Source organism: Dromiciops gliroides, chromosome 1 (assembly GCF_019393635.1).
Source record: "Dromiciops gliroides isolate mDroGli1 chromosome 1, mDroGli1.pri, whole genome shotgun sequence".
Taxonomy (NCBI): domain Eukaryota; kingdom Metazoa; phylum Chordata; class Mammalia; order Microbiotheria; family Microbiotheriidae; genus Dromiciops; species Dromiciops gliroides.
The window spans coordinates 534,388,767-534,411,794 of NC_057861.1; the positions used below are offsets into that span (position 1 = coordinate 534,388,767).

The 23,028-nt window shown below is 45.5% G+C and overlaps 1 protein-coding gene across 1 annotated transcript in view; it reads left to right on the forward strand.

Moving 5' to 3' along the window:
• The window catches only part of MAD1L1 (mitotic arrest deficient 1 like 1), an 899,456-nt gene that overhangs the window by 835,903 nt on the left and 40,525 nt on the right, over nucleotides 1-23,028 (forward strand). The gene's annotated exons all lie outside the window — the stretch shown is intronic.

Consider the following 23,028-nt stretch of genomic DNA (forward strand, 5'->3'; position numbering starts at 1 on the left):
ACAAGGACCAAAATCAGAAGGAAGCAGTAACGTGGCAGATTTTGTTTGGTGCACTCGAACCAGGGCAAGGAGTGGCATTTCCCAGTTGAGAGTCCTAATTTATTTGGCTTAGGATTTAGAAACAGCAAACATATAAGCAACCAAAGGCATACAACAAAAAAGCAATGGTGGCATAGCCCATTCTCCTTGCCTGGTAATGGGGGATCATATTTAGAATACCACCAAATAAAAACAACTCACCTTTCTGGAGAATGTTCAGTTTTACAAAGCACTTTCCTCACAACAACCCTGTGAGGTCAGTCATATATCAGCGCTCCCATTTAACAGATGAGGAAACTGCCTCAGAGAGGGGAAGTGAGTCGCTCACAGTCTCAAAATATCACAGACACTCCCTAACCATTGAACATGCAACCAAAACCTCAGAAAATTAAAGGAAGGTAATGTTAGTTACACAGTAAAACTAGTGAAGGAATTCCAAACTTGAGTTCATGTTGTCAGCAAAAATGGCATAACAGGGGGCAACTAGGTGGTGCAGTGGATAGAGCACCGGCCCTGGAGTCAGGAGGACCTGAGTTCAAATTCGGCCTCAGACACTTAACACTTACTAGCTGTGTGACCTTGGGCAAGTCACTTAACCCCAATTGCCTCACCCCCCCAAAAAATGGCATAACGGTAGATCACAACCAGGCTGCTTTTAATTTAGCCAAGTAGTGTGTGTGTGTGTGTGTGTGTGTGTGTGTGTGTGTGTGTGTGCGCGCATGTGTGCGCGTGTGTGCGCGCACGTGCGTGCATGCACACATATGTATATTTATATGCGAGAGAGAGCAGGCTTAGATATTGAAAGAAATTAGTATAAGATTCACAGCAGTTAGGTATTAAATGAGAATTTTAATACTTCTGTACCAAAGGTGCTATAAGTTTGTCAGTGTGGGTCTTCTTTCTCCAATGCAGTTTGCAACACTACTTTTTTTTTTTTTTTGGTGGGGCAATGAGGGTTAAGTGACTTGCCCAAGGTCACACAGCTAGTAAGTGTCAAGTGTCTGAGGCCGGATTTGAATTCAGGTCCTCCAGAATCCAGGGCCTGTGCTTTATCCACTGCGCCACCTAGCTGCCCCCTTGCAACACTTATAAACCTTAAATTGGCACTTTTTGTAAGTTGTTGTTCAGTCGTTCAGGTGTATCCAATCATTTATTACCCTGCAGGCCATACTGTCCACGGGATTCTCTTGTCAAAGATACTGGAGTGCTTCGCCATTTCCTTCTCCAGTGGATTAAGGCAAATAGAGGTTAAGTGATTTGCCCAGGGTCACACAGGTACTAAGTGTCTGAGGCCAAATTTGAAGTCAGGTCTTCCTGACTCCCTTTATCCACTGATCCAAGTAGCTGTCTCTTTTTGTAAGTTACTGTGACCACTTGGTGGCCAGTGCACTGTGGTTTCTGCTCTACCGTAGCTTGGCTGGTCCTTAGATTGCAGACACAGCACATCACCCGGCTAGGACTTGAAGCCTTTCCAGCTCCCTTAGGACCTGCCAGAAGTCATATTCTACCAGCATAGACTCCAAAAAGTCAGGGTTACCTCAATGACAGGATGAGCCATTTAAGGAGGATGGAGTGGAAGGAGAAGGACAGGAGAAGAAATATGTCCTCCAGCACCTGAGCCATGTATTTGTCTTCAGCCTTCCTATGCTCACAGGTACCGGTAGAGGCTTTGGATTGGGAATGGGTGATAGAGATGATGTGATGAGGCTACATGAAGTTGACAGTCTCCTTTCTCTGAATTTAGCACAAATGGGGAAAGTTCATGTCCTCTGTCCTGTTAAGGGCTAAAATTCTAGCTAGTCTGTCTAAAATATCTAATGAGTGGTCGCCAATAAATTATAAGCTTCAGCAAGAGTTAGACTTTTAAGCATTTATTAAGGAGAATAAGAATTTGGTAAAGAGAGAGAGAAAGGCCTAGATTTCTATCTATTAAAGGGAGAGCACATTTTTAGCTCCCTTCTCCGCCAACGTCCTCAGGAAAGAGAGTGAGACCGAGCGCCAGTCTCTTCCTTCCTCCTCCCACTAGTCCGCGTCACTTCCTGAAGCCTGGTCTTGCCCTCAAAGACCTTTGCTTCATGGGCAGAACTCTTCTACAGTAAGTCTCCAGCAGGTGGCGTCATTCCAATCGTTACAGTCCCTAACTTTGGAATAAGGATGCCTTTTTGGTCCATCTCAGTTAGTTTGGATGTTAAAGGCTCCCATCCTCACTCCAGTCTGTCTCCATGTTAAGCTCTTCCATTTTCTAGTCAGCAAGATAGATAAAAGACAGAGCCCTAAGTGGAGCTTGTCTTCCTCTTTCCTTCACACTGGAGTGACTGAAGAGAGATTTAACTCTCTCAAATTCCATGTCATTCACCAAGATATTTTTACCACAAGAACAGCATAATGCACCTTTCAGCCCGCAGTGCACTCCGAGGCAGCCAGCCACCTCTGACAGACAGGCAGACAGTCACATTGCACCTTCTGATCCACAAGGATCCACAAGTACTCTGCCAGCTATATATAGACAGCGTTCTGCTCCTCTGCGAAGTGCATCCACTTCTGGTTGGGAGAGGCTTGGCAAGAGCACAGCAATCACTCCCAAGCTTTCCACCCAGAGACAAGATTGAGCTCACCTGGGCACCATGGCTTGGGGTTGGGGAGGGGAGAGGGGGAAGGAAGGTCCCTTGGACTGTCTCAACCAAGCACTGGAGTTGGGAGAGGCTGTCAGAGCCTCCCTGAAAATGAGAGTCATTGCAATGACGAGATAAATCTGCCTCCTTTCTTTAAAAGGTAGCTAGGAACCAGTACATAGTGACCACACTGAGTCATACTAACATAAGCAGTGCTATCTTAAGCCAGAATTGTTCCAACAGTGTTCTGTCTCTGGTAGTAATGCCAAGGGAAATGTATTATTAGTAGTGGTAGCAACAATAATAATAACAACCTCTTCTTAGCCATTTCCCCACAATATGGAAGATGGGTTTGACTTCGAAGGGATAGGAATGACTTGTATTTAGACCCCTTTAAGTTGGACAAAGTGCTTTGCTCACATCAACTCTGTGATAGCGTATTATTATAACCATTATACAGATGAAGAAATTAAGGTCAGTAAGGTTAAAATGTCAGACAGGTGAAGCAGCAGATAAAGCACTGGCCCTGGAGTCATGAGGACCTGAGTTCAAATCTCACCTTAGACACTTATTAGTTATGTGACCCTGGGCAAGTCACTTAACCCTAATTTCCTTAAACATCTGGGGCCATCTCCAGTAATCCTGATGTATGTCTTGCCACTGGACACAGATGGCTCTGGAGGAGAGAGTGTGTGAGGCTGGTGACCTTGCATACTCACTTAAATCCAATTCCTTGCAAGTCATGACATCTGTCGTGATCCTCTTTGAGAATGAAATACAAAAAAACAACAAAAAGTGTCAGATAGAGGTGGGATTTGAACTCAGTTATTATGGCTTTAATACCGGCATTCTTTTGGGTTTTTTTGGTTTTTGTTTTTTGTTTTTTTGCAGGGCAATGAGGGTTAAGTGACTTGCCCAGGGTCACACAGCTAGTAAGTGTCAAGTGTCTGAGGCCGGATTTGAACTCAGGCCCTCCTGAATCCAGGGCCAGTGTTTTATCCGCTTTATCCACTGTGCCACCTAGCTGCCCCCAATACCAGCATTCTTAGCACTATGTTACATTGCCTCTATTTGGTGCAAAAACATGGTTGAACTTGCTTCTACTTGGTAGAAGAACATGGTTGAACATTGAACATTGTCTCCATGACATGCGCTTGTAAAGACTAGCTAGGAGAAGCCTGCTTAGTCCCTAGTTTCATGGTACTAGCTAGTTTTTCATTCCACTGCTGGGTGTAGTCAGACTATATGGTGTCTTTCAGAACTTTGGAAGATGTGTAATCTTCCCCATTGTTTCAGTCAACCAACAAGCATTTATCTAGTGCTTATCATGTGCCTAGTCCTGAGTGAGGCACTGTGGGGGACACGAAGGAGATTTAGTCCCTGGCCATTCTGGAGTTTGCAATCTAGTTGGGGAGGCAAGGCTCATACATGTGCAATAGCAGCAAACAGCGTGACCGTATAATCAAGTGTCTGGGCTGGGTTCAAATCCAGGTTCTACTACTTACTACCCATATGACCATAGGAAAGTCTTTATTTTCTCCTGACCCTCCTCCAATGTTCCCTATTTGTCTTAAAGACACTCCTATCCTAGTCACCCAGATTCTTAACCTCAGAGTCATCCTTGACTCTCTCTATTGACATGCCACGTCCAATTACCTATAAAGTCTTGTTGATTCTGTCCTCACAGCATCTCTTACATCTGTCCCCTTGTATCTGTTCACAGCCACCACCTTAGTTTAGGCCCACATCACCTCTTACCTGGACCATAGCTTTCTTATTAGTCTCCCTACGGGTCTGTCCCTTCTCTAATCCCCCTTTCTCACAACTGCCAAAATAATTTTCCTAAGGCTGATTGTCTTTGAAGGGATAAGACTTATCCCTTCAAGACTGATTGTCACTCCCTTTCACAAAAACATTTTTTGTTGTTGGGTCATGTCCAGCTGTTCATGACCCCATTGGGGGTTTTCTTGGCAGTGATACTAGAGTGGTTTGCCATTTCCTTCTCTAGCTGATTTTACAGATGAGGAAACTGAGGCAAACAGGATTAAGTGATTTGCCCAGAGTCATACAGCTAGTAAGTGTCTGAGGCCAGGTTTGAACTCAGGAAGATGAGTCTTCTTTACTCCCGGCCCAACACCCTATTCACTATGGTGCCACCTAGCAGCTAATACCTATTGCCCATAGGATTAAAGGTACCACACATTTAAAGAATCCATACACTGCTTTGCCTTCCAGAGTTATTTCTTTCCTCTCTCTTGTGAACTCTGTATTCCAGCCAAACTAACCTACTAGCTTTTCTCCAAACACAACCTTCCACTCTCACCTTTGCATTTGTACGTCTCATCCCTCATCTCCACCACCCAGAAGCCTTGTCTTTCTTCAAGGCTACATTCAGGCGCTCTGTCCTATGGGAAGTCTTCTCTGATCCTCCCACCCCCTACCCCCGTGACTAGTGCTCTCTTCCTCCTAATTTTCCCTGGTATCATACTTATCTCTGTGTGTTTGTCCTGTCTCCCCCAGACCACAGGGGCAGGGATGAATGAATTTTTATCTGCCTAACTCCATCCTCTAGCACACTGCCTCGCACATAGGAGAGGCGGTGAAGAATTATTTCTCAAATTGAAGTGTCCCACCCCGTGAAATTATTCCTCAGTTTCCATATCTGTAGAGTGAGGAGGTTGGACTAAATGCTTCCCAAGGTGCCTTCTACCTTTAACTCTGGTGACCCTGTGACTCTCAAGGGAAGAGACTTTCTCATACCTCCTTCTGTATGTCTGAATGGCCTCATACACAATCCATAAGGAGATCATTGAGGGCTAGAATGGTCAGGAAAGTCTTTTATGGAAAAGGAATCAGTCCTGAAGGAGGGGTAGATTTGAATAGGCCTGGATGGAGAGAGAGAAGAAAGGGAAGGCCATTCCACACCGAGGGGATCACAGCACCAAAGGGCCAGAGCTGGGATGTCCCTTTGTAATCCCAGAGTATCTCGCCCAGCATTTGTTACCCCCAGTAGATCCATGATTGCATCGATGCATTTCTTCCCTCCAGTGACACAGATTGCAATCCCACCATGCCTGTTCAACTCTCCTCCATGTCTTCCCCTTAATTCATGACAAGTTTTCTATCCGGTATGCTCAGGGCCTGCCTCCAATTCTCTTCACACTGCATTTGCACACAGAGGGGTCATCCCTGTTCTTGCCCTGTAATTAGTCTGCCTTTCTTTGTGGTCCTGCATTTCACTGATGACCCGCCGTGTTCTACACATCAGACAGCTGAATCAGTCAATTCAGAGAAGGCCTGGAATCTGTTTTACTCATCCTCTTCTGAACGTTTAGTGCTAAATGCCTTGTTTCCTGTCTTCCCCAGCCCCTTTCCTAAACTCGGAGGCTATGAACTAGAGTCACCAGTCACCTGCTAGAAGGTGATGCTCATTGGTTCATAAGTGTGCATCGTGTGCATGTATCTGTTTTTTTCCTGCATCAGCAGGTTAGACCCCTGCTCGGAATCCCAATGTGTGCTGGTCCTTTCACCTTGCTGATGGACTCAAGGGGGACATTAATATGGGTGTCGAGTCAGCAAGAGACAAAGCCTCCCTGCCACTCAACAGGCTAGCCCTGCTTGACCTTGAAGGTGTCATTAAATTTCAAATGGTTTTCAGCTCACCGGCCTCCCAGCCAAGGGACCTCCCCAGGGCCTAGAGGAATCTCCACACGTCCTCTGAAAAGAACCTTCTGAATAGTGGCTGGCATATGGCACAGGGACACGACTGTCTCTGTCCCATGTCACCAGCATCTCACTGAGATCCAACAAATATTTTCACCCTTTCACACATCTCCTCTTGGGGTTTAAGACAGCCTGGCACTGGAGATCCCCTGTGGCCCGTCTGGGAGTCATCACATTAGGACAAAGAAAGAGGTCTCATACAGACAGTTTTTCTCCAAGTCTTCTGAGGACCAAACTAGAGACTTCCACTGAAGCAAGAGGCACAGGTCTGGACACACAATAGTCCCTGGAGAAAAATCCATTGAGTGACTGAGATGAAGGGGGTGGTTCCACAGCATCCAGAGTTTTGAACCCAATAGTATTAGTGTGATCAGACCCAAAGCAAAACTTCCTGAGTGAGTCTAGATACCCCCTTGCCCAGACTTTTGGAACAGGCATAGAATCAAAGAACAGCCAAGGCATGAGGGACTTTTGAGATTTTCTAGTCTGATGTCTTCCATTTTACAGATGAGAAAACTGGGGCCTACAAAGAAAACTGACTAATGTGGGGTCATGCACTAGTAAGAGACAAAACTGGTAGTTGACCCCAGGTCATCCATCTCTCCCAACCCTATGCCCTTACCTCTATACCAGGAGGCTTGGTTTCTGGTGAGTGGAAAACAGGATAGATGAGATGCATCCTTTAGGTCCCTCTTATCCGGGGGTCAGTTGGACACCTGGGTGGTGCAGGGGCATAGAACACTATCCCTGGAGTCAAGATGACGTGAATTCAAATCTGGCCTCATACACTTGGCACTTACTAGCTATGTGACCCTGGACAAGTCACTTAACCCCAAATGCCTCAAACACCCAGGGCCATCTCCAATCATCCCCATATATTTTTTGCCACTGGACCCAGATGGCTCCGGAGGAGTGAATGAGGCTGGTGACTGCACAGCCCTCCTTCACTTAAATTCAATTCACTGCAAGTCATGACATTACCCCAATGGCATGGTCTTCTTCAAGAACAAAGGACAAGGGCAGCTAGGTGGCGCAGTGGATAGAGCACCGGCCCTGGAGTCAGGAGTACCTGAGTTCAAATCCGGCCGCAGACCCTTAACACTTACTAGCTGTGTGACCCTGGGCAAGTCACTTAACTACAATTGCCTCACCTAAGGAAAAAAAAAAAGAACAAAGGACAAACTACAATATCCCTGGGGTCTAGGTTTGGGCTGGCTCTTAGCCTAAAAGGAGTTTTAAGAATAGGGGTTAGAGAATACCTGTCACACTGAAAGTTACCTCATTCTATCCAGTGTTCTTTATGCCCTGTTACCTATTTCTAGAGTAGATGAGTTTTTTAGATTCAATTCTCACATATTCACATGTGCATTTACACAGAAAAATATTAACCTCAGGATGGTTTCTCACCTGTCTCCTGTGATTCTGGGTCAAGCTCATCTATCTGCCAGCAGACACCTTGTGTGCTAACTTATTTTAATGGTCAGCACAGAACAGAGGTGTTCAGGCTTGCTTCAAAACAGTGCCATCATATATCCCAAAGCCAGATAGCATCTGGCACCATGGAACCAACCTTAGCTTGTCAATTAGGGGACCTAAATTCTAGTGCTGCCCCCCCCCCATTAATTCAGTTTTGCATAAGTCCCTTCCCCCTCTGGGTCTCATTTCCCTTCTCTGAAAACTGAGTGGGTTGGACCAGATGACCCCTGAGTTCGCTTCCAGTTGTGACATCCTAGGACTCTCTGACTTGGGGGGATTATCTGTGCCATGGCTTCCCCACCTTCATGCACGTAAGCTTAGTTGGCCGCCTTTGATTAACTCAACTCATTTGCAGTCTGTGGAGTCTATAAACGGGGCTTAGGTGAAGAGGGGAGAGAAGAATTTTACACCGACTTCAGAGGCCCTCAGGAGAGTTGCTGCAGGCACGTGGACTGGTTCCTATGAACATCAGGTGCATCCTTCAACGGAAAATCGGCTGCCTTTCCCAAGGTCGTCTCCACCACTGCAGTTCTCCTTATCATCTTTAGTGTCTTTCCCTTCACCACTCCCTCCCCTGCCCCTCTCCCTCTCTCTCTCCCTCTCCCTCTCTCCCTCTCTCTCCCTCTCTCCCTCTCTCCCTCTCTCCCTCCCTCTGCCCCTGTGTGTCTCTGTTCTCTCTGTCTCTATCTTGTCTCTCTCTTTTCTCTCTCTCTTTTCTTCTCATCTCTCTCTTTTCTCTCTCTCCTCTTTCTTCTCTGTGTCTCTGTCTCTGTCTTTGTCTCTCTACCTCTCCTCTCTCTGTTCTCTCTCTTCTTTTTCTTTCTCTCCTCACTGTCTGTTTCTCCTCTTTTCTCTCTCCTCTCTCTTCTATCTCGTCTTCCTCTGCCTCTCTGTCTTTGTCTTTTTTCTCTCTTCCCCTCCCTCCCTTTCTCCTTCCTTCCTCTCTCTCTTCTCTCTGTAGCACTTTGTCTCCTCTCCTCTTTCTTTTCTCTCTCTTCTTTGCCTCCTCTGTCTCTCCTCTTTTCTCTTTCCTTTCTCTTTTCACCTCTTTCTTCTCTCTAGCTGTCTCTCTCTGCCTCCTCTCCTTTTTCTTCTCTCTCTCTCTCTCTCTCTCTCTCTCTCTCCCTCCCTCCCTCCCTCTCTCTCTCTTCCTCTGCCCCTGTGTGTCTCTCTTCTCTGACTCTATCTTGTCTCTCTTTTCTCTCTCTCTTTCCTTCTCATCTCTCTCTTTTCTCTCCTCTTTCTTCTCTGTGTCTCTGTCTGTCTCTGTCTCTCTACCTCTCATCTCTCTGTTCTCTCTCTTCTTTCTCTCCTCACTGTATGTTTCTCCTCTTTTCTCTCTCCTCTCTCTTCTCTCTATCTCTTCTTCCTCTGCCTCTCTGTCTTTGTCTTTTTTCTCTCTCTTCCCCTCCCTCCCTTTCTCCTTCCTTCCTCTCTCTCTTCTCTCTGTAGCACTTTGTCTCCTCTCCTCTTTCGTTTCTCTCTCTTCTTTGCCTCCTCTGCTCTCCTCTTTTCTCTTTCCTTTCTCTTCTCACCTCTTTCTTCTCTCTAGCTGTCTCTCTCTTTGCCTCCTCTCCTTTTTCTTCTCTCTCTCTCTCCACCTCCCTCCCTTCCTCCCTCCTCTCCTCTTTCTTCTCTCTCCTCTCTGTCTTTCCATTCACGACTCCCTCTCCTGCCTAACAATCTCAGTGTCTCTGTCTCTCTCTGTCTCTCTCTCTCCTGCATGAGGATGTTCTGTTTTACCCCCAGTAGAGGTTCTGCATAGATGCACACGGCTTCTGGGAAACAGGCTTTTGTCTGATTGCCTTTGTTCCCGATGTATTATATGGCGGCATGGCTCAGTCAGGACAGACTTCCCCTTTCTCCTTTTGTCAACAGTGCCCACCTGGATAGGTGGTTTATTAGTCTGTTGTCAGAAAGGAGCACTGAACTCATTAGTGGGATAACCCTCCAAAGTACAAATTCAGCTCAGTGTATCACTAATTGGCAGACCTCCCAGCCATGCCTTTTCACCTAGAGTTGTTAGGCTGTCCTGGGTGCTGCCTGTTGTCATCCTCATAGCACTTGGAGGCAGCAGGGAATTGCATATCACACCCGGGCCTCTCCATACCCCATGAGGTCTTCCCCATCAGGATAGAGAGGCATCGGGTGTAGAGGAAAGGGTGAGGCAGCCCGGTGGGCTTCTTAGGAGTACTCCTCCAGAATCCAAGCCTGGAGGAAATTTATCCATACTGTCAGTCTCATTTGCCAACCTCTCCCCGCCATCCTACCTCCTCGCTGCCGACAAGGGAATCCCCCTGGCCATTTTAGAAACTGTAATAGACTCATTTTCATTGGTAAATGCTTCTTGGCAATAATGAAAGGTGAATTTTTTAACAAGGAAATGAGCATTTTTAACAGCTCTAAATGTGGTCAGGGGAATTCCTTCCTCAGAGGGGACACTTGGATACGTCTGTGATATGCTGATGATACAGGCCAGAAAGTTCCCAGGCCTCCTGTTAAGTATTATTAATAATAGTGGTGGGACCAGTTCCTCTCCCTGGGCTTCCCTCTCCAGCTTTGCTCTGTGCAGTGCACGAGTGCACATGGCCGGGCCCGTAGGAAGTGAAGGGGCCCTTTGGCAGAGCATCCCTGGTCTCCTCACAGGGAAGTCACAGAGGGAAGATTCCAGACACTGCCAGCTGCCATGATGTCTGCAGCCGGGCCACAGGCCACACGTGGCCTTGAGCTTTGAAGAGCAGCTCCATCCATTCTACAGAGATCTTGTGAATACTCAGACGCTATGCCAGGTGCTGTGATGAGTAAGGCACAATATGTACCCTCAGAGCACTTACTGTCTGGTAGGAGGGAGATTAGGTGCTACAAACAGCTGCAAAAATACCCTATGTTGTTAACACTATACAATGATGACAGCTAACATTATGATTAACAACAATAGAAGCTCACATGTATTTAGCATTTAAAACATTTATCTCACAACAGCCCTTTTTGCAGATGAGGAAAACAGAGTCTGAGGGAGTCAAAATTATTTTACCCTTGGTCACGTGACCAGTGAGTGTAAGAGACAGGATTCAAACGCTCATCTCTCTGACTCAAGTCTAGCTCTCTTTGGAGCAATGCAAGTGGGATGTCGCTGTCTGTGGTTAAAGCAACAAATGAGGTTCATACAAGGAGCATTCCAATAAGAGAGAGATCAGTTTATGCTGGGTGATCAGATGGTTGTCACAATGGGGTAGCCCCAGAAGGTTTATAAATCTAGCATCTCCACCATCAACTCACTGGGCAACCTTGGCAGAGAGCTTCAGCTTTCAGTGGTTCCATGTTCTTTCTTGCTCATAGAAGGGAATTTCTATGCATAGAATATACCCCAGGTAGTCCTGTTTGGCTGAAATGTAAAGGAACCAGCAGGGAATGATACCATAAGCTGAATCCAGAAAGTATGGACCTGCTGACATAGCCCCTGACCCATTTGGGGACACTAGCCTTCAGCCCCTCAGCTCTAGCTGCAAATAAAATCCAGACCTCCCCACCCTGCCCCACCACTGCCTTTGACTCAAGCAGCAGGTGGATTGATGGCAACAGAGGCCCAGCATAGGAGATATTGGCAGAAGCTTGCTAGTATGAAGGCTCTAGGAGGGAGAACACAGTGGCTGGGCCATAAATATCACAAGAAAAGAGAGAAGGCACTGACCCGAGAAATGAGAGACCCAGCCCAACTTGTTCCCCTAACTGCTTTGCCCAGAGAACATCCGCTGACCTGGGGCTAATGTTGACAGTTCATAGTGGGTAGCATTTTCTTTTAACAAGCATCAGACACATGGAGACTAGAGAGGGGAAAGGTCTGCAAAACAGATTTGCAGATGCAAGAAAGGGCTTCAGGAATGGCCTGCTCCCCGTTTCTAGGAGCACCCTGATGAAAGCTCGGATGAGCTGTAGCCCTGGGCCTTGAGAATTTTTCCCACAGACCTTCAGAGACAATCTCAGTTACAGAAGAACTTAATGGAATAAATGGCTCCTTCCTGCAGGAAAGCCCCGTTGGCATTGCAGAAAAGGGCGAGTCCTGTTCCTGCTGTTTAAAAAAAAAAAAAAGGCAACTGGGAAGCCTCTCTGGGCAAAGAAACCAACCTTTATTCAGAGAAACAAAAGGTGCAGTCTACAGTGTGCCATGGTCTGAGACCCCCGCCTTTGTTTCTCTAAATAAAGGTTGGTTTCTTTGCCCAGAGAGGCTTCCCGGCTACTTTTTAACACTGCCCTCCGGATCTCACAGTACTGTACAGAAGAAACATGGGCAGAGGTAGTGGGTATTTCAAGAAAGCCCATAAAGGAAATACCTTGGGAGAGGTCTTGAAATTCAGAGGAAGCAGACTGCTTTCAGTGGAGCCTGATCGGGTAAGCAGCAAGGCGTCTGTGAGGCTAACTATCACCTCTGCCATAAATTGACCCTGTGGCACAAAATCCTTTCTCTGTGCTTCAGTTTCTCTGCCCCTCAAAGACAGGGATGGCTGTGCAGAGCCAGGATGATAGGACAAGGCATTCGGGCTCCTCGGGCAGGGTTTGAAATCTCTGCCTCTTGTGGGTCTCAGACTGCCCACCTGAGGCTTGGAGCCTTCACTGTAAAACTGGAAACCGACATGACCACAAAAGAAATAACTACAGGCAGAAAAGGCAGGGTTTTAGAGCGTTCAAATATGTGCATTTATAAAGAGGAATACTTCCAAATGTCCCTCAATGTGCTTCTCTCTCTCCTGCGTACTGCACCCCAGGCGGCTGCCTACCTTTGCTGCCTCTGAATCTAGCTCTGTTTAATTGACTCCAATACACACAGAGTAGGATATAGACATGGTCTATCGAGCAGTCCTAGGGTGCCCGTGAGTGATCGGGTCTCTTCCTTTGGCTGGAGCCCTGACAGTGCTCGGTGGTGGGCACTCAGTAGGTGTTCAGTAAATACCTGTGGCCTAGTCTTGACCAATTCGTAAAGGACTGCCAGACTTGGACTTGAAAGAAGGCAGGTCAGACGTAAATCATAATGGGCCGTGGGCACATATGATTTTGAAAAACCTTTAAGTGGAGACTTGTATCGTAGCTGAGCTGTTTTATTTGGCTTATGCTTGGGGCTTTGTACACACCATCCCCACATCCAGAGTGAGCATAGCAAGACACTTAAGCTGGTGAAGAACTGTGAGCTATTGGGGAAGAGGGGAAAGGAAATAAGCATTAATATAGCCCCCTCTATGTGCCAGGCACTGTGCCAAGCTCATCTGATCCTCACAACAACACTGAAAGATGGGTGCTGTAGGGGGGCAACTAGGTGGTGCAGTGGATAAAGCACCAGCCCTGGATTCAGGAGGACCTGAGTTCAAATCCAGCCTCAGACACTTGATACTTACTAGCTGTGTGACCCTGGGCAAGTCACTTAACCCTCATTGCCCCCCCCCAAAAAAAAGCAAAACAAAAAGATGGATGCTGTTATTTTCCTCATTTTACAATTGGAGAAACTGAGGAAAATATGTTAACTTAGGGAGAGTCTCATGGGTAGTGTCTGAGGCCAGATTTGAACTCTGGTCTTCCTGGCTCCAGACCTAGTGCTGCATCCACTACACCTCTGAGCTTCCCAGAGCTAAAAATGATTCTTACTGCAGGAGTAGGCAACTAATTGTCAGTGTGAGATCCTGCCAGCGTTTAGAAGTTATGGTGCTAAGTATTTTGAAAATGGCAGAGGACAGAGTGACTATCTTGCTCTATCTGAAATTAGATGCGCAGAATGATCCACCCTTTTGAAGAGTATTATTGGCATCTCACTATCATATCCTTTACTCGGGCTTGGCTTTGTTCTGTGCTGCGGTCTCAGATGATGAGGCACCAAGTTCTTCATTTGGCATAGATGCTATTAAATGACAATACCATGGAGCTTGTGCCAAGTGTGTGGCTAGCAGGTTTAGTGTGATTAAAGCGTTAGTCTCTGGGATTAAGATGCAGCCAGCCCCTGGCCAAGTTGCGGAGCTGACAGTTGTCATCTTTCCACAGCCCTCTCCCACCTTGCGGTACCCTCCTCAGGTGCCCAATCCTCATTGTGGGTCCCCTCCCCTAGGCCCATAACTCCACAAGAAAAGTAGCCTGGGACCATCAGGCAGCTAAGAGAGCATTTCCGGAGTCTGGCCAAAGGCCACAGAGAACACTGAATTGCTTCACATTTTTATTAGTTAAAGAGAGGAAACAAACCCTTGAGGGGGGTTAGTGCCAAACCTCCCCTCCTTTTCCCCCCACCCACCAGTCCCAACCCCAGCCATAGCAGGGAGTACCAGGAGCGCCTGGACATCAGCCAGAAAACTGCCCACTTCCCCAGTTTGATTTCTATGGTGACCCGTTGGCAGTTCAGATTTCGTGTACAGATCGGTCTGTTCTTGCCCCCTCCTGTGAGTCTTCCTTCTCTAATTCCCCCTTTTCCTTTGTTTGTTCTCATAATTCATATCTTCTTTCTGGGTTTCTCAGGGGCATTCTATGCTCTATTAACATTCTGATTATAAAGTAACAAAGACCGTAGCATGTACCGCCTCCCTCTTGGCCAAGTCCCTTCCTCTCTCAGGGCCTGGGTTTTCTTCTTTATAAAGCAGAAGGAAGGGGTGAAGAATAGGGGCGATGTTAATGATGATCCCTAAGGTCTTTTCCTGATAGCATCCTGTGATTTGATGATTGCTCCTCCCTCCACCCCTACTTCCATCCTCCCAGCTAGGTCAAGCTGCTAAGTACCTTTTGGCTCTTTGGAGGAGAAAATTGTGTGATAATATCTTAACCCTCCCCCAGCAAAAGCTTCTCCTTGAAACAAACCACTTTAGCAGGCTACAAACTCCTTAAGAACAGAGACTGTGTTTTGTTTTGTCTTAGTGTTTAGCCCAACACCGCTCATGGTCCATGTACACAGCAAACACTGAGTAAAGGCCTACTGGATTGGATTCGGTTGGGTTGGGCTTTTAACACTGATATCCTTTCAGTCATGCTTTATAGCTGCAAGTAACGAATATCACGGGCTCCAAAGAATTGAGCAGTGGAGAGGCCCATGAAGAGAGTGTGAGTAGGCTACAATATATTTCCAATGATGAAGGAGAAGAAGCGTAAGAATGTTATCAGAGAGATGTAGGACCAGAAAAGAATGTTAGCCAGCCGTATAGGAGGAGTAAGGATTATTTCTGTCCCTCCATCAATCAATAGCATTTAATAAATTCCTACTATGTGCTAAGCCCCCTATTGTGTGGAGTAGGTACTGGGGACCCAAAAAAAACCCAACCCCTACCCTCAGAAAGCTTACTGTCTAGCTGGGGGGAGACTTGTGATATAGATATGCATATCTATAAAATAAATAAAAGGTGAGGGGAAGGCACCAGCAGTTGAGAGCATCACAAAAGGTCTCAAGCAGAAGGTGGTGCTTGAGCTCCATTGTAATGTCAAGAGATTTAAAGGAAGGGCACACTGGGAGAACATGAACAAAAGTTCCCCAAGATTAGAAGATGCGAATGCATTATGATCTATGATGCTGGAGGGTGTGCTCACCTAGATGAGAACCCAGTTCTAACTACATATCCAAGTATCAGAAAGTTCCAGCTTCTAGCCATGTTCTTCACCCTGCAGATGACAGGCGCTGACCGACCAGTCAGGGAGAAGCCTTTCATCGCCTTTCATCCCCTCTCATCCCCTCCTTGCAGAGCTTTGTTGTCTCAGGGACAGGTGTTGTGCTTCAGGAGGATTCCAGTTCATTAATTTCCAGTCTCTGCCTTCAACTTTCTGCGTGGCCTTTGGCAAGTGACTTAAACACTCTGAGCCTTGGGTTCTCCATCTGTAGAGTATGTTGACTGTCACTCTCCCTGTGAGGCACAGGATAAAATAAATGAGAAAGTATTTGCTATGCTGTGAGCACCTAGGAAGAAATATGATTACCGTCATCTCATAATAATAGCCTAATTTTACACAGTGCATTACAGTTAGCAAAGCACAGAGCTTGCCTTATCTTATTTGATCTTTGCAAGGAAACCTTTGAGGCAGGTAGCGCAAGTTTTATTATTGCTCTCATTTTACAGATGAGGAAACTGAGGTTCAGGGAAAGTGATTTTCCCATGGTCACTTTGCCTAGTGAATGTCAGAAGATGTATTCAAACCAATGTTTCTCCTGACGCCAAACCAGGACTCTTCACTACATCATGAGTATTGAAGTTGGAAAAAAATTTTATTTATATTTATATATATATATATATGTGTGTGTGTGTGTGTGTGTGTATTATATATACTCTCTCCATATATATATATATATATATATATAATTTTCTGCTTGTTTCATTAGTCAAGGTTTTCAATATTATGCTAAAATGGTTATCACATAAATCTCATGGTTATAATTCTAAGGAGAATTGTAATGTTAGAGAATAAAAGGTGTCCTTTTTTGTGTGTGTGAGGCAATTGGGGTTAAGTGACTTGCCCAGGGTCACACAGCTAGTAAGGGTTAAGTGTCTGAAGCCAGATTTGAACTCAGGTCCTCCTGAATCCAAGGTCGGTGCTCTATCCACTGCGCCACCTAGCTGCCCTTGTCCTTTTTTTTTTCCTAATGCAACTCCTCCATCTCTCGGCGAGCTTATCCCTTCTTCACTGCTGAAGTGTCTCCTTCCTTACATTTACCACTTCTTCTTTGAATATTTTGTCTCTCTCCCTTTCATCTGCTATTTTCTTCTCTACCTTCAGATGTGCAGACATCTCCACTATCCTAAAAAGTCTCCATTTGACCCTTCTGTACCTTTTATTTCCCATGATGTCCCTCTCTTTCCATTCACCACCAGACTTCTCTAAGAAGTGGTCTATCCCTGCTACTTCCATTTCTTCTCTACCCATTACCCATTTCGACAGTGTATGTCAAATGATTCGGTATCAGACACAGGGTTTTATCAATGGAAGTGACACTAAAGAGAATGCATTACTATCAGCTTTGCCACTAAACCCCAAGACCCATTGGGCCTTTCCATCTGACTTGTGGCTGAAGCATGTATGTGCTGTCTCCCCTGTTAGAATGTAAGCTCTGTGAGAGCAGGGAATGTCTTGCTTTTCTATTTGTATCACTAGCACTTAGCACCGTGCTTTGCACATAGTGTTTAATAAATGCTTCTTCCTACCTTCCTTCCAGCTCATGGCATAATGGAAATCAGGAGACTTATGTCCTCACCCAGGCTTAGACACTGACTCGATTCACCAGTTATTTCCTTGTTCTAGAACTCTGTCTCCTCCTCTAGAAAGTAAGATTGGGACTAGGTGACCTCTAGGTATCTCCCAGCTCCAAAATCCTGTGATTCTGTGATTCTTCATCTTTGCCTTTCCTCAGTCCCTTCATTTCTCCTACCACTTGGTCCTCCCCCACCCCCAGGCCAGCAGGAACAGCTGCAAGTGGATTTGAAATGGAACGACTGTTAAAGATGGAGAGCTGTATAAATAGAATAATAATAATGCTGGGTTTGGAATTTATCCACACTTGATGGGGGTGTCTTGCCTTGCATTCCCCACTCATCACTCATGAGTGAAAAGGTCACCCCTAGCCTAGGAAGATAAATTCCAATAACGTTAGTATAATTAGAACATGCAGTATTTAGATCTTTTTTTCCTCAGTACAATTAAGCAGAGATAATTTGGTGAGCTATTTTCCCCTGTGCTGGACATGGCTCTTGCTCGCATCCGTTCTTTTGAATTACTTGACGAGACCATCATCCTCAGGGGCTCTTTCTACACTCCCTTGGCCCAGTTGTTACTTGTATAGAATGGTTCCTGTCGCCCTCTCTAGGCAATGTTCTATGCTCTTGGATTATCCCTTCCATAAAAGCTCTCTGTGCTCAGCAGTGGACAAGTGCGGGACAAGACAATGACCTGTCCAAATAACCAGCATTGGTTAACCAGCATTGGTGTGGGAATAGTAACCTTAATGTGTGACCCCCTTCCTCAGAGAATCCGTAGAAGAAAGACATCTTCATCAAGAATGCCCTAACCCTAGGGCTGCTAGGTGGTGCAGTGGATAAGGCACTGGCTTTGGATTCAGGAGGACCTGAGTTCAAATCCAGCCTCAGACGCTTGACACTTTCTAGCTGTGTGACCCTGGGCAAGTCACTTAACCCTCATTGCCCCGCCAAAAAAAAAAATCCTAACCTTAAGGCTAGGACCCATCTGTAGCTCTCATTGCCTTTGCTTAGAGAACTTCAAACTAGTTAGCCCTTCCGACCCACCTTCCTCTCCACCATAAGCTCCTCCACTGCCCATCTGGCCTGTGATATGCTTCCTCTATCAGCATTCCTTTACTTCTCTGCCACATAGACCTGCTGCCACCTCACCTTCCTCCATCATAGCCCTTCATGGTGCCCTCTCTGCCACAGACTTTCTTTGGGGGAGTGATTTTTTGAGACTCCAAAAGCGGGGGAGGGAAGTGTAACTACCCAAAATGTCTCCTTCTCTGCTCTGGGATCTTTACTATTGATACCCCGACTCTATCCCCAACTTCCTGCAACCTCAGGACTTTGAGCAAGTGAAAAATTACTCAGTGGAAGGTAAGGCTCCCTGCCCAAGCCCAAAGAAATGATTCTCTAATGGTGAGAATTCAGGCAAGGTGAGATTAGTGGAAAAGATGATGGGGGTGCGGGGCACACTTTTTATGATCCCACCATGGAGGCAACTTCTCTCAGGTAATGTTCCTGCTGCTTGCTGTTCAAATAGTATTTCCCTCTGATTTTCCATTTGGGCCTCGTTTTCTTTAAGATGAAAGTTCAGGACCAACCCTTAACAACAGGGTAAGGCTCCCTCAGGGATTTCTTTGGGAGCCTGAGACATGGCTCTGAATAATAGTTCTGTTCCTCCTCCGCCGCTCTGCCTAACGTCTTACCTCATTTTTTTTTTTCCTTTGACCTCTGCCACAGAATGAGCAGCCATCTTCATTAAGTTGTCCGGGGTGATGTCTGAATCTTTCTTCCTGAGAGGTTACAACTATTTCCGAACCCATCATTGTGGGAGAGAAGTTGAAATTGTTCATTCCAATATGCATCACCTTGTGCTTTTCTGCGCTGAATTTCTGTGGCAGCCGTCTCGTCTTGCCTCGTGATTGGGTCCAGTCGAAGCTCCCTGTAGTTGCTCATCCTCCCCTTCTGCCCTCACCCCAGATTTCCCTAACCTCTCTAGTTTTCTGTTGTCTGGCATTTCAGCCGTCATGCCCTGTACTTCCTCTTCTGGGTTGCCCATTAAGTAGATTGAGCCAAACTCAGCCCGATGCTGATCAGTGAGAGATCCCTGCTATTGACCCCTCTCTGCTAGGAGAATTGGCTGCTTGCTTCTTACCTTATGCTCCCTATCACTTAACTAGATTTTTTTATGCCAGGGCATAACTTTTCTCCCCGGGGTTACTAGACTTCCTTAATGGCCCCTCATGAAGGACTTCATCAAAACCCTTTGAAGCTGTGGCTGCCAGCTTGACTTTCTTCAGATACTGTTTTTCTTAACTCTTTCAGGAAACAATGGTGCTCAGGGGGTTTGTGCTCTTGTTTCTCTTTCCATTTCTTTTTGCTCTGGCCCAATTTATCCCCTTCTTACAAACATCTGCCTGTTACAAACTGATATTTTCCTCGGCACATTTTTTATTTTAATTGTGGGGCAAACTGACGAATCATATGGCATCCAAGGAGGAAGAAAAATACACCCTAGCAACCAAGATGACAACATGGCAACAACAGCTGCTATACAGAAGAGAGAAAAATATCCTTCTGACAAACTTATTTCCCCATTTGGTTATGTTTATGGCTTGGCTGAGGGTGTGGAGAAATGAGTGGAACAGGAGTGAAGAAAATCGTAGGTGGTGAATGAGATCCTCCTTGCCTTTTTAGAAATGATGCTTTCAAGGTTCCTTTGGAGATGGCCAGTGTCACTGAGAAGATTAACATCTCACCTGCAGTTCATTTCCTCTTGACTTTCATACACAATCAATCCATCAGTTGACTATTGTGACCATTCCTAAACTTCCGTAATGATCCCTCATGAAGACCTTTATCTGGTCTGGATGTTGGTGGGGCTATGTGTTTGCCGCCATTCTTGATCTCTTTGTCACCCATCTCTCGACTCTAGGATTCAGGGGTGTGGTTTTTTTGTTGTTTTGTTTTTGTTTTTGTTTTTTAGTGAGGCAGTTGGGGTTAAGTGACTTGCCCAGGGTCACACAGCTAGTAAGTGTTAAGTGTCTGAGGCCGGATTTGAACTCAGGTCCTCATGACTCCAAGGCCGGTGCTCTATCCACTGCGCCACCTAGTTGCCCCTCTGGGGTGTTTTTGTTGGTTTAGAAAAACATCACGGCCCTGTTATCTCCCTGTGTTGTGGAATTGGGCTCTTAATTGATTGGGTTACATATTTATTGAGTGCCTACTATATGATTAGATAGGATCCCTGTCCTCAAGGAACTTGTTTATGGTCTAGCTGAGGAAACAAGACTAATGAGCTTGTGTTTTAGTAACAGCATATTTCCTGACCACCTCCCAGGGCTGGTTTTGCTTGTGCCTGAGGGCAGGTCAAACATACTTTGCACATTGGCCTCAAAAAAGTTGTGCATCAGCTTTTTAAATGAATTTCATTTAAAATGCAGCAAAGGAGCATGACATCTAAGGGTACCACCATTCTGCCAGTCATTCAGGTTTGTAACCTTGGCATTATCCTCAACTCCCCTTTGTCCCTCCCTCCCCACAGCCAGTCAGTAGCCAAATCTTGTCCTTTCTGCCTCTGTGATAACTCTCACATACATCTTCCTGCTTTCTCTTCACATGACCACCATCCTAATTCAGATTCTCTCACCCAGACTACTGAAATAACCTCCTTAACTGGTCTTCTTGCTTCTGGTCTCACCCCCACTCTAATCCATCCTCCCCAAAACTGCTGAAGTGGTTTTCCTAAAGTGTAGACCTGAACATATCACTCACCTAGTCACTGAACTCCAGTGACTCTCTGATGTCTACAGGATCAGATTTAAAATACTCCTTTTTTAAAGCCCTCTGCCATCTGGCCTCACCTGGCCTCAGTCTTGTCATACCAACTCTTGTTGCTACACTTTGTCGTATAGCCAGCTTGGCCTTGTACCTGTTCCTCATGCACAACAAATTCTATCTCCCATCTCCATAACACTAGCTATCTGCCGTACATGGAATACACTTGTATCTCACCTCCATCTCTTAGAATACTTCGTTTCCTTCAGAGCTACCCCAAATGCCTCCTTCTAAATACTCGGTATATTGTAGTCCTTCCCATATCTAGATATTTTAATATTTTGTATGTATCTCTGTGACTGTTCTGTTATTCCTTGCTGTTGCTATGTGATAAGCTTATCTCCTTTTTTTTTTTTTTGGTCATATGTACTGTGATGATCATTTCTTGCATGCCATCTATTACTGATAGGATGCTGCAGCCTGCTTGTTTCTACCACACAGCTTTCCTTTGGGTCACCTGCAATTTTGAGCCTTCTGAGCTTGTGATGTTCCTTAATTCACAGCCATATTATACCATGATGCTATGTATAAAAAGCAGGGGGTGTGGGTGTTGTCAAGGAGCAGCTTGGGATTATTAAAAATATTGTGCATATTCCCAACTGTTACCCATCCTGTACTCTTCCTACTATTCATTTCTGTGTCTATCTCATTGTCCATCTGTACTGTCTTTTTTTTTTTTTTTGCGGGGCAATTGGGGTTAAGTGACTTGCCCAGGGTCATGCCCAGGGTCACACAGCTAGTAATTGTTAAGTGTCTGAGGCCGGATTTGAACTTAGGTCCTCCTGAATCCAGGGCCGGTGCTTTATCCACTGTACCATCTAGCTGTCCCCGTAGTGTCTTTTGATATCTATGTACTGGGCATCTAGGTGGTACAGTGGATAAAGCACCGGCCCTGGATTCAGGAGGACCTAAGTTCAAATCCGGCCTCAGACACTTAACAATTACTAGCTGTGTGACCCTGGGCATGACCCTGGGCAAGTCACTTAACCCCAATTGCCCCGCAAAAAAAAAAAAAAAGAAAAGAAAAAAAGAGAGAGAGATCTATGTACTGATGGACTAACTCAATTGACTGTCCATCCAGTATAAGTCATAATTTGGGTAACATGCATTCTGCATCCACTTGATTTTTCCTGAGCATTTCACTAAGTCTTTGCCTTTGGAGTAGCTATGAATTTCATTGAAAAGTCCATATAGTATTCTAGGGAACACTACAATCAGCACAATGCCATGCCCATCCATTGGAAACCCCTCTTCTATTGGACTACATGAAGAACATAGTCCATGGAAATAGCAAAACTAATTTTTTTTAAACCTTGCTTTATATTGATAAGCAAAACATCAAGCGAGGTTTTCTCAGCAGTTGAGTTTATTGAGCAATCAGGTATGATCTTAATATATTTAAAGGACATGCCTTTCTGAAGAAGAGCTCATAAGCCAATATTCTGCTGTTCTACATCAACTGCTTTCTCTTCATTTACAAATGGTATACCTAGTGCAAGCTTAGATTCCTTTTGCATTGGAAGGGCCAAAAATGTGAGCTGCTATGGAGAATTGTCGATGGAAGTTGGCCTTTCCTTTTGCATATTTTCTTTTTTTGTTTGTTTGTTTTGTTTTGTTTTGGGCTAGGCAATGAGGATTAAGTGACTTGCCCAGGGTCACACAGCTAGTAAGTGTCAAGTGTCTGAGGTCAGATTTTGAACTCAGGTCCTCCTGAATCCAGGACCAGTGCTTTAATCCACTGCGCCGCCTAGCTGCCCCTCCTTTGGTATATTTAATTGAAAGATACTTTTGACATCTGCATAGGACATTTTCATAAAGATTTTATAGACATGAGAAAGTAGGTACATAGCTTGGTAGTAACCATTCTTCTTAGTTACCTTTTGGGGGAGGGGGGGACTAATACCGCCTGTGGTCCTTATATTCTTTAGTAGTCTCTCTTTCCTGTTTGAGATGTTTTGAACATCAACTCCCAAGCTCCTTTGCAATTGGGACACCTCTTCTACAGATTTCCACTGCATATATTTGGTTAGGTCCAGCTGTTCTTAAAGGAATTGCCTGTGATTGCCATTTCCACATCCTCCACCATTCCAGTTTGTTCACTTATTACCTCTTTGCAGATGAATCATAAATCTATATATTCAGCCCTAATCTGT